We start from the raw sequence: 21,250 nt of genomic DNA, 5'->3' as shown, positions 1-21,250 counted from the left end.
CGGAAGAGATTTGAGCCTTGAAATGAAACTTCGCCTGATGAGATGTTACGTACTTTCTGTGCTGTTCTACGGAATGGAGTCATGGACGTTGAAAAAGATTGATACCAAAAAATTAGAGGCATTTGAACTGTGGATGTATCGCAGAATCCTGAGAATATCATGGACCGAGAACATAACAAATGTCGAGGACTTGAGAAGAATGAATAAAGAGAAGGAAGTCATATTTACGATCAAAAAACAAAAACTGCAATACTTGGGACACATTACAAGAGGCGAAAGATATGAACTGCTTCGAATAATTATGCAAGGGAAAATAGCAGGAAAAAGGTCCATAGGAAGAAGACGAAAATCCTGGCTAAAGAATCTACGGGAATGGTATAGCTGTAGCAGCAACGAATTGTTTCGGTCAGCAGTTTCGAAAATACGTATAGCCCTGATGATCGCCAACCTTCGGAACGAAGATGGCACTTGAAGAAGAAGAAGAAGAAGAATTTACAAAACTCAAACAACTTTCAAGCTGATTATATCAGAACTATAAAAACTGCACTTAAATTGATTTGCGCCTGATTATTAAATTTTAATAATATATAGGTACAATTTGTCAAAATTTTATTACATTTAATAATTAAAATTTTTACTACAACTAATAATTTTGTTAACCGAGTTGTTATATTTGTTTCATGATTTATTTTACGAGAAGAATAATTTTCTCTACTCTACTAATCTTAGAATTGCGAAGTACTTAGTAGCAATAAGCTACCAGCTCGGCAAACGACCAAAATATTTGTAATTTGAAAATAAGTGTCATAAATTAGGGTTGTTGTCAAGTAAACGAGCACATGTGATGACTTGTCATGGTTCGTCGAAGACCACTTTGAACAGCCGCTGCGAAGTCCCTGAGGCGGTAAACTAAAAAATTGTGAAGCTTCACATCAGCAAGAATGTAATAAGATGAAGACACGGGAAATATGTGAAAAGGAAGTTCTTTCTTTTCTGGTGATTTGTTAGTTAGCGTTAGATAAATTTATTTTTTGCGAGAGGTTACTAACACGGGATAAAATTTATTGGAAATTTTTTTAGAATGCAACAAAACTAAACCGCTTGTTATTAAAAATTATGTAATGCGTTAGTAAATTTTGTTTACATTGCTTTTTTCCTTGAAATATTTATTTACCTTACCAATGTTTTAAGCTCTGTTTGTAATACATTCTACCACTTAGTTTCCTTTGCGTCGTTTATTGGAAAACCTCTACATATACAGGGTGTTTCAAAAAAAGGTAACCCCGTCTCTAGGGTAGGTAAAAAACTGAAAAATAATTGGGGTTTGCTTAGTAAAAAATTTTTGTAACGCCATTCGTTTTCAAGATACAGGGCGTTGAAGAAAAAAAAATTTTACGCATTTTTTACGATTTTGCCGAAACTACTTGCAACATTGTAATGAAATTTTATACGAATATGTTTTGGAAGCTGATACATCCCATGAATCTGTTTTTATATTTTATTCTCATAGAGGGCGCTAGTTACACGGATCGTACTAAGTATTAGTCAATATACCTTTTTTAAGAGTATAATTATTAATCAAAATTTCAAGTAAACTTAAACATCATTCAATTTTACACGAAAAAGGTACTCTTGGTAAAACTCGATACTGTGTACCGTTTTCGGAATATTTTGATTTGAAAATTATTAAGTAATAATTGATGCTGGTAGTAATGATAAAGTTCTGATAGGTATACCTCTATTTTCTCCAAGTGTGCCATGGAAATCTGACATTTATTGATTGTTATGACGATACATCAACAATCTCATCAGAACTGTTCTGATGAGACCTATTAGGTGGAAATACGTATCAACAGATACATAGACGCTTTGTGCGTGAAATCAAATCTTTGCTGCTTTTTCATTTTATTCGGATCTACTCTGTATGAGTACAAGAAACCAATTCGTTAAGGATTTCTGCTTAGTTGATAGACATGTCGTGGAATGCAAATTTTAGATTCCCCATGTCTCTATTAGCATCTTTATCAACGTCTGTTATACCTTGCAATTTTTAGAAGGTTCAGATTAAAGCAGAAGTCTGAATTGGTTTCGAAACTATTTTACGAATTTGTTTCGAAACTATTTTACGGATTTGTCATGTGTTTTGTTTCAATTATTGGTATTGTGAGCACTAAAATATAATAGTAATTTGTTACGTGGTTTGATGATTTTTGTATTAGATGTATTATGAATAGGCCGTTCTTTGAAACAAGCAACAAAGACAAAACTAAGAAAAATTATATAAAAATTAAGCAAAAAAGAGCCTCAACCTTGAAGCAACAAATAGTTGGATCTTCTTCTGGGTCCTTTAGTGACGATCTCAAAATGTTGTCACTGTACAAGAAAAGGGTGCGCTTTGACGACGAACTAGATCTATGTCTAGCAGAAGAACGAGAAGACAGAAACGTGGACATGTTATCTTTTCCGAAAGAGGACCAGGATAAATTTCCTACCATGGTTAGTTTGGCCAGGGATATCCTATCAATTCCAGCTACGAAAGGAAGATGAAATTATTAAAAAGATGAAATTAATATAGACTGTTTAAGAGTAACAAAAATTAAAAAAAAAAGGCACAGATATAATGGCACTGAAGAATTAATACTCGTTTTACTGATCCGTAATAGACACAAACGACTGGGAAGCAGAGGATATATAGTAGCAGCGGAGACTAATAGTAAAACCAGAACGAACATAATTGGTAAAAGATACGTAAACGAAAGAATACATAGTAATAATAATACATAGTAGTCATAATAATAATAGATCATGAAAATACTACCACCGTTATTACAGCATATGAGCCAAACGATAATGGATAAAAAGGGAATAAAGATGACTTTTTCAAAATATTATAACTAGAAAGAACAAGTCATAAAAAATAATAAAGTAGGTAATTGAAAGATATTTAGGGCTGCATAAGTAAGAAACGAAAATCGGAAGTGGAAATATAATTATAAAGTTACACATAGGAAATGATTTGGTTAAAACGAATTCTAAATTAACACATACGTAAATATATCCAGAAATATAAGAGAGAAGTACCCTCGACAAATGAGAAATGCATTATAGATCATTTTATACCTAATCGACAGAGAAAAACAAAAGTGATAAAAGATATAAAGATAAAAAGAGAAGAAGAAGAAGAGAGAAAGAAAACCAAGCAACAATAAAGGGCACAGAATAAAAGAAACAGATTTAAAAAAAGTACCAACAAAATTGAAAGAGCTACCTAATTTATAATATTTAAGCGCACAAATAATATAATATATTCAAACCTATCTACATGATCAATTAATGAAAAAAGTTGCTTTAGTCAAGTCAAAAATATTTTATCCTGGTAGCAGTAGTTTAAACTTCTTATTTTAGACAGTTATATCAAAAAATAATCATTTATCATCACTATCACCATTGTTTAAATAGGACACAATGCTATACTATAAGAATTTTATAAGAATCAAATTAAAGGTATACCTGGCGCCACCTTTTTGTGCTTACTCTAAACAGCTGAGTAAAGATACCTTTCAGTATAAATGTGGTTTGAACAAAATATGGTTTAGACTATGAATAACAGATGATATCTTAATTAAATAAATAAAATTACTCTTTAAAATAAAGAACTTATATTGTTACTCACTTCATATTGATTATTGATTTTAACTTGTGTTTTATTAATATTGAGTTTAAATGTCATGATGAGTTAGGTATTAAGTATATCGTTTAACGCTTCTTTAAAATTTCGTGATACTTTTTCTGTCAAGTAATTCTGATGATTATCCTAATGTTTTTTTAAATGCTTCTAAAACAAATGAGTCATTTCAAGTAAAATTATTTGGAATTAATTTTATTTATTAATCTCATCAATTCGCTAGGTTTTTTTTAGTATTTCAAATTATTAAATATATACTGATCGTCAAATAAAATGCAGCACCTAGAAAGACAAATATAGTTTTAAATAATTATTTATGAAAGTATACATTATATAATTCTTATTTGATAACATTCTAAACAAATTTGCAACGTCATTTTCGTTAAAAAATTGGTAATGAGTGACTTCTCTTTGATTTTCTATACTCTCAGTTACTCTATGGGGCACTGATCAAATTAAGTGGTCTATATCATATTGTGAAATACTCATCCATATTCTTCTTCTGGCATGCCACAGATCTTCAAGTGTGATGGAAGATGCAATCGATTTAGGTTTCGACCTACCATATCCCACACTTGTTCCATGGGTGACAAATTAGCTGATCTTGATAATTTGTAGGTAGGGATGTAAAGCACTACATGTGCGGCACCATACTCAAACGATTCAACAGATGCAGCTCTAATTTGATATGAAACATCGTGACTGTGATGAAATATGGATATATTGCTATGACTTCCAAAAAGGAAAACCAATCAAGGTATCGATGGGTTTTTCAAAACGAACCAAAGCCAACAAAAAAAGTCTGCACTCGCTGGCAAACATATGGTCGAGAGTTTTTTTTTTTGAAAATAGAGACATATTTCCCCGATTTCATTGGAGAATGGTAGAATGCTGAATAGTAGACAATCATTTGTTTGTCAGAAGTAATTGATGAACCTCGAACAAACAACCAGAATCGTCGCATCATCTTGCATTCGGATAATGCCAGCTCTCAGGCAGCTAGTACCTATTCACATAAAAATCTTAATTGCAAGACCAAAACTGTTAGATAAAGTACATGATAGTACTTTGAAATACGAAATTACTTCACCATTGCCGAAGGAAGTAAAAGACGTGGGAGTATATTTTTTATATATTTCATCTATTTAAAGTGGTAGCGTTTTCTTGCAGGTAGCGTCTGTGAGAGTCCACGATTCAACTCCGTACAACAGTATAGGAAAGATATAACATCGTAGTAACCTGATTTTTATTGGTATTTGAATTGAATTAAAAAGGCATTTGAATAGCTTGTCCATTTTTTGAAATGCAGATCTTGCTTTCTCTATCCTACATCTGATTTCTAGAGAATGGTCTCAATTTTGGATCACATATCTCATACTTCTCATATCACATTTTTTGTTACTATTCTTTTTTGTAACCCTTATAAATCTAAACCTAAATTTACCAGTAACAATAACATGATGTGACCACATGTCAGCACCGGAGTAACTTTTAACTGATAGTCATCCATTACGGAATCTCTTGTTCACCATTATGTAATCAATTTGATTTCTTATTATTATATTTCCTGGTTGATCTTGCGGAGAGACCCAAGTATACGAAAGTCTTGTTGGTAGTTTGAAGAACGTATTTAGTATTACAAATTCTTTTTCCTCTATAAATAGTTTTCATCTTTGTTCCCTTTAATTTCTCTTCCTTAGAGCAAAATCACCAATGAATTCACCGCTTTTCCCTTTAACAATTTTCGCATTTAAGTCACCCATAATAATAGTTGTATCTTCTTTTTTAATTTGTTTAAATGAATTTATCAACAACTCATAGAATTGCTTTACCTCTTCTTCTGGTTTGTCGCTGGTTGGGGCATACACTTGTAAAACATTTAATTTGACCGGAGTAGTATTCAATTGGATTATTATTCATCTTTCAGAAGCAGGTATAACATTTGTTACATATTCACGTAATTGAGGAGATACGATTACTCCAACCCCATACAAATGTTGAGCGCTATTATTTCGTTAGTGGTATACCATATGGTTTTCAACAGTACAAGCACTACTATTTGGCCACCTCATTTCGCTTACGCTCATTATATCTACTCAAAGTCTGGTCATTTCTTGAATGGTATTATGAAGTTTTCCAGCCTGACATATTGTCTTCACATTTCAGTTACATATTTTAATAATCATCTCTGAAGTTTTTAGGGACACTTTTCCAGTTCTGTCACAGGGGTTTCTCTGGGTTACGACCTGAAAGGCCCTGTGATCTAGAGGTTGATCACCTACTCTGCCGAATCTTGGCTTTCCTATTCCATGATTAGTAGCTGTTTCCACTTAAGTTGTGTTTGCCGTGATAGCTTTACTAGAGATGTTATCACCAGGGACCTTTAATGCAGTGGTTTCTCGTTGCCTTTTGCATTCTAATGCCGTTGACCATTTTCTTGGTTCTTCCGCCTTCAAGACCAATTTCCCAATCTCAGAAAAATAGAGTGCCTTTCCACTTACCAGCTCTTCCACCGAAACCTGTTGGCCAGTAAAAGTAGATTGCATATTCCTGCAAACACTCGAACGGCAGAACCTCGTTGGTTATCTAGCAGGGTGCACCAGATGTGCATAATTTAGATAATCATACGAGCAGGAGAGGTTGACATTTGAATGCACATATAACCGACGATTTATCAAAGGTTTTGCTTCTATATATATATATACCCGGTATTTAGGCGTTCGACGCCCTTCCGGTAGGGATCTATGGAGGAGTATCACCTAGCCGCAAGCCCTTATCTCTTGCCGTACTGCTCCACCATAGGCCGATTAGATACCAGCATATTCTAGACTAAGCCGCAGATTCATTTTTAGAATTTTAAACTGCTGCGTTAGCCTTTTTGTTTTCTGCACACCGAGCCGAGGATCGAACTGACATCTCTCGCATTGAAGCGAAGGAGAAGCCAGCCGCCCAGCCCGCTTGGCTAATCCGATCGACTTTGCTTCTTCTTCCTCTTTATAAGCAATTTTGCTTGTTCATTGGCGAATGAATACCTCTAATTTTTTTTACTTTTGTAGAAAACCATGGAATTCTTCGCCTTGGGAATGATTTATTTTTGTTTATATTTCTTTCACCAAGAACTTACTTGGCCCAGGCTAAGATATTAGATTTAATTTTTGCCCAGCTTTCTTCGACCTTATCACTTTCTGTGATATATGTGTTTCTGCTTTTTTTGGTTATTCTTTTTTGGAATAGATATCTTGTGGAGTCATCCTGTAAGCTTTCAACTTTTATCTTTGTGGTGTATTCTGGTGTTTTGTTATAACATCCGTGTATGTGTTTTCATTCGGATTTTGCACAATACCAATTTATGATCGCTTCCTATTTCTGCTGATGTTAGTGCTGTAGAGGTCCGTCAGAAGGTCTCAGTTTTCATTTCTGATATATTCGTTGTATCGCTGTTTTATTCCTGGAACTATATCATTGTAAACACCTATAATGAGTAATAATATACTACAATAATACTATAATTTAAGATGTAAGTATTTATTACCTTTTCAGTTTAACAGTCAAAATTGTACCTCTTTACATTAGATATATATTACCGTGGAAATACTTATTTTTAGGTTTTCTTTGATAATGATCTGACAACCGAAAACGTTTTATAATTTTTAATCCTTTTGCATAATTTAAAATTTTAATAAATATGTACCATTATACGTCTAAGGTTTTTATTCATTTTAAGTTTTGTTAAACTATGATATACAGTCAACATTTTATTTTTTGGAAAGAAACTAATTTAAAAAATAATTTGTGCGTGTGTGTGTGTGTGTGTGTGTGTGTGTGTGTGTGTGTGTGTTTTATTGGCACTGATTTTGACAGCCAACTGGCCAGTCAATTTGTTTTGAGTTCTCTCTTTAGTAACACAAGATATTGTTAGTATTTAAATTTAAAACTATTGTATTGACAGTTAAGACATGGAATGTTAGAAACTTACTTATTAGTTTACTCTATTTTTGCTGTTTTATTTTTTGTATCTTTTTTTTATTTTTTTCTTTTACTTTTTTTTTTTTATTTTGTTTTATTTATTTTTTTTATTACTACGCTAAGACATAAACCCGATTCGACACCTCGGAGGTTTAGATCTTCTTAGTAATTTTTTTTTATTTTATTTTTTTTTTTTTATTTTGTTCTCCATTTTTTTATATTTTTTATTATTTTTTTATTGTTTTTTTTGTCAGAGCTTTAATTTTAAGCAATTAATATGACCATATAAAATTTTATATACATCTAGATTCTTTGACTCTAAAAGATGTGTTAGATTAGAAGGTAATTGAACATTAACTTGAACTAGCTTGGTAAAAAAATTTGATATTTCAATAAAATGTAAAGGACATTCTAACAGTATATGTTGTAGATCAGCTAGCTCCCCACATATTCATTCATTATTATTTGTCAGTCCTATTTTTCTTTTGTATACTGGAGTCATACAATGATTGCTTCTTATTCTACAAATAGTTTTGATGAAGCCTCTGTTGGAAACTTGCTTAAACCATGTCTTGACGGAAATTGTGGGTTTGATTCTTTTATAAAATTTGCCTTTGTCTGAATTTTTGTAGTGTCCCTGCCATTTTGTGAGTTTAAGAGATCTGATTATAGATATTAAATCACCCATAGGAAGTTAATAGGTTTGCAGAGTGGATTCTTTCATTGTTGCTTTTTTAGCCAGATCATCTACTATTTAGTTGTTTTTTATACCAATATGTGCTTTTATCCAGCACAATATGATATTTTTGCCCGATTTCAAAGCTTCACTATTCAGTTCTATGGTGTCACTGATGATATAATTTTCTTCAAAATTATGTAAATTATATTTCAGTTTATGTACAATGCTTTGGCAGTCTGTAAATATAACATAGTTTAGTTCTTTTTGATTCATACATATTTTGTAGGCTTCTTTGACTGCTACGAGTTCAGCTGTGAAAGTTGTCATTTTGTCAGGTAATCTGTTGTTTATCTTTATACTTTTTTGGGGGTAGAATATAGCATATCCAACTCTGCCGTCCATTTTTGAACCATCCGTATATAGTTTTTGATAACTCCTCCAATGATGTTGTACATACTGAAGGTGATCTATTCTAGTAAGAAAATCTGTGGCAAGAATATTACTTAAATGGCAGTTAAATGGAGATAAATAATCTTTATAGTTTAATTTTCGAGATGAGGTTTGTTCCATTTGGTGTATGTCGTCAATGTAACTAGAAACGTTGAGAAAACTTTCCACAACTAAAAGCTGCTTCTTTTTTTCCCAGTAATGATGAGTTAGGTATATATGATTTTTTAGGTTTTTGGGTGACTCTAAATAAGATCTGTCATTTTTCTCAAAAGTTAATAGTTTTGGAGATATAGGCGATTTAAAATCCGAAAAATGCGATACCTAATATGCATTTTCGAGGCTTGAAAAATATGTAAATGAGTATTTTTGAGATTCAAGAGTATCTAAACTAAAGTATCAACATTGATTTTGGTGAGAAATCGGAGCAATATTTTCCGTAGCAGAAAAAGGTGATCTTTTGAATTTGAATTGTTTCCGGCAAAAATGTCCGGCACCCTTCAACCTTCGATTTGTTTAAACGGGGCATTTTTGAATAGGACTCTTCAAAGGACAGAATCAGTTTTTTTTTCAAATGGGAGCGGGCTCACAACATCGAATAAATAACAAATTAATTCTTTCAAATTAAAGCTTGTTAATTTTAGTGATTTATAAGAATATTGGACTTATTATTTAGTTTTTACATAAACCATAATATTTTTTTACAATTATCTGTAAATAATGGCTCATTCTGTGAGAAAATTTTAAAAGATTGTCTATCCAGCAATTAAGATAGTCAACTGAAATTTGCCCCTAGGCGAGAAGAGAGTGACCCTGTTTACCTGTTTTGTATATTTATTTTAATTTTAATATAAACTCAGACAATCTTTCTTTTACCATGTTGAGTCTGGCTGAATGACTAAAAGTCTATGCCAAAAAAAAAAAAAAAACTGAAATTTAATTTTTAAACACGGCCTACTGTTAATGCACAAACAGGGTGAATCTTCAATATTTTGCTTCGAGTTAGAGATATCTGAAAAAGTTATTTGGAAAAGATGTTCCAAATATTATTATAACCCCACATAACAAAGTTTTATGTCAAAATTCGCACTTTTACTTTTTTCATTAATTGAAGAGCTTATTTCCAGAGAGCTTATTTCCAAAGTGTCTTAAATCCAAAATTTCGTTTTTTTTAATTTTCTTTTTTTAAACTTTATAGATTTCTTCAAGTCTAGAATAAAGTTATATGTACCAAAACAACTTCTTATTTACCATTTAAAAGTGCATATGAAAATTGTAAAATTGTATAATTTGTATGTTAAATTTGTATGAAAATCTGTAATTTCATGGATTTCATTATATGGATTTAAGACACTTTGGAAATAAGCTCTTCAATTGTAGTCAGGATTCTAAAACGGACAGTTGGCTGTCCCGAGATGCATCTTTAGACAGCCAATTGTAGATTTAGGATCGAGATTACAAATAATACTGAAAAACTATAACTAAGGACTGAAAAGAATCGTCAGAGTCTTCTGAAGTCGAATCGTTCCCAGGTTGGATAATTATTGGTGCTATTGCCGGTAAAACAGGATATTCGTTTTCTATTTTTACAACATGAGCTTCGCAATTTTTCCACACATCGCTATTAATGCCACTAATTATTTCTCGAATATTCTCAATGGCCATTGCGCTTAATGTTGGTGACTGATTATATTTTCGCAATCGTTTTTTTACGGTACCCCAAACCATTTCAATTGGATTAAAAATGCAATAGTATGAGGGTAATCGCAAAAGAGTATGGCCGTTCCTGCTGCAAATGGTGTCAATAACGTATTCGTTTTGAAAATTCCGACTTTTAATCATTCTAATTAATTCTTTCTTTACTGGAATCTTTTTAGGAACAGTGATGTTTTTAAGTTGCATAAATTTTAAAATTTCGTCCTTTTTCGTGTTATTATTAGGTATTTTATTTAATATGCGGGAATGATCCGACGCATTATCCATAACAATCACTGAATTCGGCGGAATATATAATTATATTCAGGGAAATCTCTTAATTTTTCACGAATCAGTTCTAAAGTAGGCACTCTATTTTCTTTGTAAAAATTGTAAACTGTTTGCTGAATAACGTCTTTTGCAGCAGTGTCAATCCTACCCAATTTTTTATTTGGTCGCTTTCGTTTTAAGGAATGATCTGTAACTGTGAATAATTTAATAATTGTATATATCGTCTTATACCCGATTTTTTTAATACATGAATTCTCGAAACAATTGCAATATCAATTGTAAACTGTTCGCTGAATAACGTCTTTTGCAGCATTGTCAATCCTACCCAATTTTTTATTTGGTCGCTTTCGTTTTAAGGAATGATCTGTAACTGTGCCTAATTTAATAATTGTATATATCGTCTTATACCCGATTTTTTTAATACATGAATTCTCGAAACAATTGCGTTATCAGCCATCCCAATATTTTCTTTTTTCAAACACTCATACATATTTAAAACTATTCTTTGGTATTGTACGTGCAAATCTTTATTTTTTAATTCGGAGCTGTCATTAACATAATTGTCATTATTTATTGATAACACAGAAGTTGATGCATCTTAAAAAATGCCATCCTAGAAAAATATAATATTACTTATAACTTATATTACTTATACCTTATAATAAGCCTCCGCCTCTGCAAAAGGAAATATTTTAGGGTGTCACATAGCCAGACAAACAGGTTTTCATTAGAATTTACGGCTTTGCACTTCGCTGTTGCCATAATGCATGAGTTTAAAATTAGTGAATATAACCTTAATACCATTATTAATATATCTGCAATTTTTCATGTTTCCAGGTAAGGTATAAAATCAATGAAATTTGGAAAAAAATAATACAATTCTTGAAACCGTTTTTGAGAACTTGGATTCTTAAAAGTTGTCTGATTTCTTAAAAGTCGATCATTATATCTATAAAAGTATTACCGCTAAATTCACCAACAGGGCAACGTCGAACGTTCACATTCTCTCCAGACTACAATGTTGCCAATATTCGAAAATTACTTAGAATATAAGTAATATATTGTAATATAAGTAATATAAAGTTCACGGTTGCTTTAATTCATTAGTGAAGAGTCCATGGAAATATTAGTACCTAGTTAATTAATTTATATATATATATTTTTTGAGAATATGTTCATATTATTTTTTAAGAGTGTCGTTCGTTGACTAGCAATTGAATAATAACGAATAGAGAATAGAGAATATTTTTTAAATATAACCTTAGGAATTTTAGGAAATATGTCTGACAACCTTGATTTGAAAGGCGGTCTCTTTGATACCAGAATGAGACATGTTTATGTTGGAAAATTATTAGTGGATGTACTATAACTGCCACTTTAAAAAAAATAATTTAAACATACTTATTTTACAATAATAATTTTATAATAATAAATTTGCAATTAGTGTCCAGAAGAAAATTTACTAACAAAATATATTACAAATACATGAAATAAATTAACAAAACTCTAAATTTTTTTTTGGCGTTTTATCTCTAAATTTTAACTTCATAAATGGTTAGATCTTCCGTCTTTGTAGATAAAAAATTCGTTTATAAAGAGAGCAACTCCATGACAGTGTAAAATATATACTGTCGACGGATAGCTCTCTTCATTTCCGAATTTTGTTAAAAGGCTGCTTCATGACATTCTGATTCATTCCATATCTGTCAATTAGATCATTCTGGTCTTCATGGTAGTGATGCTAAAAGTAAAAGAAACAATCAAATATGAGTATGATATAATAAGCTAACGTATCACAGAAAATCTAATTATAATTTTAAAATAAATAAATTAGATTTGTTAGATATTAAAAGAGAATAATTCTTTGCTAACAATGAAATGGTTTAAATGATGAAATACGTACGCAAATACAATAGCATGTGATTGCAAGTCATTTAATCGAATACACTAAGTAGCTATAACACTTAAATTCACATTGTTTTAATCAATATACACTTCATTCTTATACACTAACTTAAATGACAATGACTTAAGGAGTAAGAAGTGAACAAACCATTTAAATTTGATGCTTACATTTCCAGTATCGGCTTCAAAATGTGGTCTGACGACAGAATTTAGAGAGCCAAAATCCAACTAAAAATTGCTTAAAACACCTGAAAAAACAATATTATACTAAAAATGAATAGATAGAGGAAACATTAAACGAAACATTCAAAAACATAAAAATGTGGCACACAATATATTTTCATACAAAAGGAAATGTAAACAACTGCTTAAACTGCACTTCTATAACATTGGTACGCATCGTAAAATATTTATTATGTAAGTATAATATATCATAAATATATTGATAGAATAACAAAAGAGGTTTTTACAACTAGAATATACGTATATAAACATTACCAGTTTGATTTGTAGAGTTTAACTGCTTTTTGGAAAATAGGCTACAAGTACCTACATATGGCACAAGTAACTTGCAACTAAAATAAGTTAAAAGTTGTAAAAAGATATAAATTTACTTACTTACTTAATCAGTAGACCCATTTTTGCCTTTCGGTGTTGGGTCGTTTATAATACAATTTATTAAATTAAAATATTTTACAGTCTTCTGAGGTGTCCTAGCTCTTAACGAACTTTCTCCATTCCTTCCTATTGGATGCCATCTGTATTGCTTCCTGCCAAGTCTTACCCTTACTCTGCAGTATCTGCGAGATGTCACTGTTCCATTCTTTAATGGGTCTTCCTCTTCTGTTCTTCCCTATTGATTTGGCGTCCCACACTCTTTTTACTTGTCTATTATTGTCCATCCCGGTTAGATGTCCGAACCATGCCAATTTTTTCTCCTTAATTGAGTCAAGTATCGGTTTGATTTTGAGTCTTTCTCTTTTTTCTTCATTTCTGATTCTATCAGTTCTTGTTACTCCGATCGTTCTTCTGAGGTATTTCATCTCTGCTGCCTGAATTCTGCTCTGATGTCTTTTGTTTAATATCCAATTTTCTGCTCCATATGTCACTGTAGGTCTATATATTGTTTTGTATATTGTCATCTTGGTCTTTGTTGATATTTCTTTGTTATTAAGGAATCCTCTATTTAGTGCTTGGAATAGTTTTCCTGTGTTATCCATTCTGTTGTTAAGATCGTCCTCGATGTCTCCTTTGTTGTTGATTACTGTTCCTAAGTATTTGTATGAATTTGTCTGTATTATTTTTTGTTGGTCTATCATTACTTCTATTTGATCTTCCGTCCCTTGTTTCCTTGATATTTTCATTATCTGAGTCTTCTCTTTGTTTACGTTTAAGTTGTATTTGCTTGCTTCTAGGTTCCATTTCTCTAAGTTGTATTTAAGTTGTTCTGTAGTTTCCGCAATTAATACTATGTCGTCTGCAAATATAAACATCTCAGCGTTTATCATTTGCATACTGTTTCAACCGATGCAGTATTTCTTGAATGTTTTCTTACATTCTTTCAGTATCTCATCTATTACATTTATAAATAGCACTGGGCTGAGACTTCCCCCTTGTCTAACTCCTTGAGTTGTTTCAAATGGTTCTGACTGTATATTTAACATTCTTACTGTATTTGTTGTTTTCATTTATATACTCTTTGTTGCTTCTATCAGTTCTTCACTTCCTTGCTTCTTCTTTAGGCTTTTCCATATATCTATTCTTTTGACTGAGTCGAATGCTTTTTCCATGTCTATAAAGCTCAGATATATTTCTTTATTTTTCTTTAAGACTTTTTCTATTACTTGTTGCATGGTGAATATATGGTCTTGTGTGTTGTGTCCTTTCCTGAATCCACTTTGTACGTTCTCTAATTTATGTTCTATTTCTTTTCTGATTTTCCTTTCTATTATGGTTTCGTATACTTTTGCTGCTACACATAGTAGTGATATACCTCTATAGTTCTTACAGTCTGTGTTTCCTTTCTTGTATATAGGTATAATTACTGCATTTGTCCATTCTCTGGGTATTACTTTTCTCTTCCATATTAGGTTATATATGTATAACAATTTTTCTTTTGCTTTTTTTTGCTTATGGATACTCTCTTGTTGTGGTTTTTCTTCTCCATTGTATTCGCTTGATTTCCATTCAGTATCAGCTGCAAATGGTCCCTCCATCTTTCCATTATTGTCTTATCGTCGTTTATTATTGTTCCTTCCTTGTTCATTATTTGTTTCAGTTTCGTTTCTTTGTTGCTTCTTAGGTTTTTCAGTGTTCAGTAAAATAATTTTACGTTTTCTGTGCTGTTTTCTTCCATTTTTTCTCCGAATTTTTCCCAACTTTTCTGTTTCTCTTTCTTAACTATCTCATTAACTTTTGTTATTTGTCTCTTATAATTTTCTTATTTTTGGTGTGTTTTGTCTTGTTCGTATTCTTTCCATAGTTTCTTCTTTTCTTTTATTTCTCTTTTCACTTCATCGTTCCACCAAGATGTTCGTTTCCCTCTGTTGTTATTTCTTGTAGTACCACATATTGATTTAGCTGTTTTTATCATCGCATTTTTAAATTTTCCCCATTCTTCTTCTATTGTTTCTGTTATTTCATGTTCATTGTCCATCTCTTTCTAAGCCCTTCTGGGAGTTGTTTCTTCCCTTAGTTTATAATTTTTTATTTTTAGATATAAATTTAACCGAAAGATATATTACAAAATATAACAATTTAAAACCAAGAGATTTTTAAGTCATGCGAAAGCGTGATATACAATTTCAAATGTAGCTTAAGTTCTTTAGTCTTGAATAGGAAGGGGAAATACGTACAAAATGACATATGTGTACAAAATGACAGAGGCGGGTTATTTTTAATGTGGCGGACTTTAACAAAAATCTAACAGTTACACCACGCTACCATAACGCAGCGTTTTATAATCTGTCAAATTTTGAACGTAGATTCAATTTCAATTCTTAACGAAATATTTATGAAACGGATAAAACATTTCCAAAATTTTGTAAAAGTAAGCATTGACGATAAAGTTATTCTATTTGTTCGATGGACATGCAAGTAATGGGCATAAAGGCATTGAAAATTTGGAATATACAAAACAAAACGGTATTCATTTGTCTGCTTCCACATTGCACTCATCCTATGCAACATCTTGACGTCTACTTTTTGGACCTTTGAAGACCTGCTGTAACCAAAAAAATGCTAAATGGCTGAAGGCACATCCTGGACGTGTTGTTACGCATCTTCAGATCGCTGTTTGGTTCAAAGAAGCATATGGTAAGGCAGCTGCAGCTGTACGGATTAAAAATACTGGCATCTGGCCTTATTCTTATAAAATATTTCCGTATTATATGATTGAGCTCCTTGAAACTACAAACATACCTCTAGAAAACAACTCCAATAAACAGCCTTATCAACCTGCAACAGTAATGAGTTCTGTCAAGTCTGAACAGGTTTTGACACAACCTTCACAACAAGCAGATGATTCAGTTTATGTGACAAATAAGTATCAGGTCAATGTGACTGCTGCGTTACCTCTCGTTTAGCAATATTCCAATTAGACGATATTTGAAGAAAATATTGCAGCCGAAATAACAGCACTTACCGACTGACAAGCTTTCATCTCAAGTTTCAACAACAAACTCCGGTCTAGAAGTTGTTTTAACTTCTGCTGCTATCAATGAATGTCCATCGTCTTCTGCTCTTGATGTTTCTAGTGAGCTGCTTTCTCCGACGCAAAAAGAATGTCGAGTAAATACTTAACGTTTATTTTAAAAATCCCCTAATCAGCGTATCGTCTCTCCGGCTGAGGGCTGGTGAAGGCAATTAAAATTTAATGGCTTTTTCGTCTGAGAATGTAGGGAGTATGGAATATCATATTATAAGAATATATACAATTGCCTAGATAGTTAGAGTTAGTTGAGTCGAATTTGTACCACCGAAGGAAACTGAATTAAATAAAACTTTTAAAGTCACATTTGTGTATTTTAATACAAAAGTAATTTTTTTGTAATAGAAATTTAATTTTGTATTTTTTCGAACCAGGAGTCTCATGCGAAAATTAATCGTAGGACATTCTTAACGTAATAAAGAATGTTTTATTAGTGGCCAAGAGAAACATAAACCAAAAATTCGACACAGCTCTTTGGTGTTCACTTGTACTCGTAAAAAATGAGCCAAAAGCTCCCCCAACAAAGAAAAAAAGCAAAGCCACTAAAAAATTATTAGAAAAATATGAAGAGAAAGAAGATTTTCCTAATATTTATCGCATTCGCGTTGAGCTCACGCTTCTTTCGAAGATCTAAGTCTGGAGAACACTGGTTGCGGTGTTTACGTTCGCGGTGAGCTCACGCTTCTTTCGCTGATGTTCCAAGAAGAACTAAATGGTTCATTTGCGAATTATGCCAATAATTTTGTATCTATTATATGTATGTCTTTTTGTCTATTAGAAATATATCATTTTGTCCGAAGTATATGGAAGTATATGCACATCCGAAGTATATGGCAAAATGGATTATGATTCAGGTCATTTGAATAAGTATTGTTTTATTATAGATTTTTTGCTTAAAGTGGCTATTAGTTTCGATACTTTAAGGACCAAAGATAATTGATGTAAGTTATAAATTAATATGCTGTGAATTACCAATAAAAAGTTATAAAAAATAAAACTTTATATCATGTTGTACATATTTACCCTATATATTTTATATATTATTATTTTCGTTATTTATGATTAAATTTCCAGTAAATCCTTATCGCAAGACTTAAAATTTTATATTGGAGAATTTCTGTACGTTTACACCTTGAAACACTACTTGAGAAATGGTAAATAAACTTCTAAATTGTAAAAACTAGAACGATAAAATCATAAATAATTTTTATCAAGCCATAAATAAATTCATCATATATGTCGTTGTTATTGTTTTAGAGTCTACAGTTTTTATTGCAAGATTTTATTGTTGGCTTACCACAAAAATTTAACGTATGAAATTTATTACCTTGGCAATGCATGATTATTATTAGTAACTTCACAAAAAATTAAAATTTGTTTAATTGCCTTGATTGTTAATTAATTTCGAGCCAATTTAACTAACACCAAAATGCGAATTTAAATTTAAAAACTAGTAACATATGTCAATGCATATGTCAAGCATTAATCTACGTATTCTAGCAAAACGAATAAAGAGAAACATTGCTAGAACTATAAAAAGTGATAAAGACTATAGATCTGTTAAATATCTTTTAATTTGAAATTTTTACAAACTCCTCCATAGTGCTTGGCAATCAAATACAGTTCGATTTAATTGGCAAACAAGAGAAATAATTTTAAAGCGCTTATAATCAAAATATGATATAAGGGAAGTCAGTAAAGGATATTGCAAGTGAGGAGTGGTTAGGCTAGTAAAATATTAACAAACAGAAGAAATAAAAAATGCCAGACCTACAAAAATATGTCATTAATAAACTCTGATAAGGCGTAATCAGTTAAAACCAATATCTGAATCAGTGTAAGCAGAAATAGGTTATCACTAATAAATCGATGATGGTTAATAATATCGAAACCTAATATTTTTTGGAAGAGCAAAACACTTCATATTTTTTCTTTCTTAGTATCTATTGAACTACTACTTAAAATATGCCAAAACATAATTTTCATGAATCTCAGGTTTTGCCAGAACATTTGGTAATATTTTCAACCCAATTCCTCATAAATCAAAAATGGCCAATTTTTGACTAATGAGGTTTTGACATTTAACCGTCGAAATAATGTAATTACAATGCACTTTTATATTATTTAAGAAAGCACTAAATAAAACAAATGAACTGAGTAAAAATTTTTTAACAAACTCCCGTACGAAAATTCGGATGTAGAAATTTACTTCGAGTTGAGACTTATAGAAATCTCCAACCAACATAACGTCATCAGAAACCAAATTGACTACCTTCTCGTCTGCAAACGATACCGAAATTCCATAAAATCAGTAAAATCATACCCCGGAGCTGATGTCAGATCAGATCACAACCCAGTTGTAGGAAGGTTAAGAATTAATCTAAAAAAGCTTGTGGCTAAAACTAAAGTAGAGATGATACAAGTATCCCGTTTGAGAGATCCATCAACAAAAGAGCAAGTCACACTAAAAATTAAAGAAGATCTCACCAAAATAGAAATTATTCCTACTGAAGATGCGAACAGGAAATGGCATATGTTAAAAGATGCTCTTATACGCACATGTGAGACAACGCTAACACCTAAGCTGATCAAGAACAAAAATGAATGGATGACCGATAAGATTCTGGATCTCATGGAAGTAAGAAGATCTTATAAACCAAAGACAAAAACATGTATAATATTATACACACAGAAATAAGGAGAAAGATCAGAGATGTAAAGGAAAGATGATGTAGTGACAGATGCGAAGAGATTGAACAGTTGGTAGAGAAACATGATAACTTAAACCTTCATAAAAAAATTAGAGAAATTACAGGCACTAATATTAAGAAAAAATCAAACATACTGCTGGATAAAAACGGCAAAATAATTATAGACGTCGGTGAAAGGCTTAAAAGATGGCAGGAATATATTCAAGAGCTATTTAAAGACGAACGGACTGAGATAGTACTAGAGCAGGAAAAGTTCGACAACGGCCCAGACATAACAGAAGATGAGGTATTAGAGATGATAAAGCGAACAAAGAACAACAAGACAACAGGTCCTGATGAAATACCTAGACATAATACGGTTAATAGAAGAACAGCAAATTGGAATATTGGTCGACTTATTCAATACAATATACAGTCCAGGAATCATTCCCAGAGATTGACTGATGTAAACATTCATAACACTACCAAAAAAAACAAATGCAATAGAATGCCAAGACCACCGGATAATAAGTTTAATGAGTCATATGTTCAAAATATTTTTAAAAATTATATACCAGAGAACACACAACAAACTTGAGCAGGACATAAGTGACACACAATTTGGATTTAGAAATGCACTGGGAACGAGGGAAGCCCTGTTCGCTGTGAATGTACTTTCTACATTCTACCATTTCCTCGGGACAAACAGGTATCCTTACCTTATGCAATGAGATTTAGAAACGGCAAAAATCTAATCTTGCCTTGTTCGATTACACACGAAGTAGAACGACGAATATCCTTAAAACCAAAATGCCAAATATACAAAGCACTAGTTAGACCGATATTTATGAAAACTGGACGGTAATGAAAACTGGACACTTTCTAAAAGTGAAGAAAGATTATTAGCCAACTTTGAAACAAAAATTTTGCGACGCATATACAAAGGTACAAAAGAAAATTTGGCGAAAAAGATACAAGATACTTTGAAATATACAAAATATAAAAAATATACCAGGATCCAGATATCGTAACAGTTATTAAAATAGGATGGCTGAGTTGGATGGGCATGTGTGAAAGATGGAAGATGGCGAAATACCAAACAAAATAAGCAAACAAGTATCATTAGGAAAAAGAACAAGAGGAAGACCGAAGCTGTGATACATAGAATAAATAGGAAATGATATAACAACCTTAAAAATAAAAAAAATAGTTTAGAATAAAAAAGAATCCTGGAACAGGTAAAACTCCAAAAAGGTTGTCGATTCAGAGATTTTGATATAATATAATATGTAGGCCGAAGAGAGTTGAAATTTGTAACAGCAATATGTACTTTGACAGTTACTAAGTAAATCAGGCTCTACTTTTGTTCTAAATATGATAATCATGTGTTTTTTAATATTGTTCTGAAGCTATTTTCTTGTGGCATTTTTTAAGACAAAATTAGAAAGTGATGATACATTGGCAACTAGAACACGACTAAATATATCAGCTATAATGGAGTTAATAACATTATGTACTGATAATACATACTTTCAACTAAATAATAAATTCTATAAACAAAGTTTTGGACTAGCAATGGGCTCTAGTTTATCTCCATTATTAGCCGATATATTTATGGAAGATTTTAAAACAAATATTATTTCTAAACAAAATTTAAAACCCTCAGTATGGTGGAGATATGTAGATGATGTATTCTCAATATGGCCTCATGGATCAGAGTTGTTGGACACATTCCTAAATGATATAAACGATAAAGAAGAGACAATAACATTTACCATGGAAAAGGAATATAATAACACATTACCTTTTCTGGATGTTTTAATCTCTAAGAACGATACTGGATACGAAACTCAGGTGTATAGAAAACCAACACACACCAACAGATATTTAAATTTCAAATCAAATCACAATATTAATATTAAAAAGGGAATTATTAAATCCTTATACGATAGAGCCAAAATTACTTGTTCTAACGAAAATTCGTTCTTGGAGGAAAAACATTTGTTAACATCTGGTTTATTAAAAAATAATTATCCTTTATCGTTTATAAATAAGGAATTTTCAACAATCGATCGAATAGAACAAAACAACTTAGAACGAGATCCTACAGCATATGCAAGGAATAATACGAGGAAAATAACAATACCATACATAAAAGGATTATCTGAAAAGCTTAAAAGGAT

At 31.5% G+C, this 21,250-nt stretch overlaps 1 long non-coding RNA gene across 3 annotated transcripts in view; it reads right to left on the bottom strand.

Moving 5' to 3' along the window:
- Window positions 1-12,135: 12,135 nt before the first annotated feature.
- Window positions 12,136-21,250, bottom strand: part of LOC140447052 (uncharacterized) — a 35,641-nt gene continuing 26,526 nt past the window's right edge. Inside the window, exons 3-4 of one of the 3 annotated variants that reach the window (XR_011951562.1) lie at window positions 12,817-12,916; window positions 12,136-12,504 (exon numbers count right to left, since the gene is read on the bottom strand). This is a non-coding gene — a long non-coding RNA (uncharacterized lncRNA). Of the gene's footprint in view, window positions 12,505-12,732; window positions 12,917-21,250 lie in introns of those variants that run through there. The other 2 variants (XR_011951563.1, XR_011951561.1) reach the window with 2 other exon arrangements.

This window comes from Diabrotica undecimpunctata, chromosome 7 (assembly GCF_040954645.1).
Source record: "Diabrotica undecimpunctata isolate CICGRU chromosome 7, icDiaUnde3, whole genome shotgun sequence".
In the NCBI taxonomy this organism is placed as follows: Eukaryota; Metazoa; Arthropoda; class Insecta; order Coleoptera; family Chrysomelidae; genus Diabrotica; species Diabrotica undecimpunctata.
Note: the sequence above shows the minus strand (reverse complement) of the source record. Positions and strands in the feature narration are given on the sequence as shown.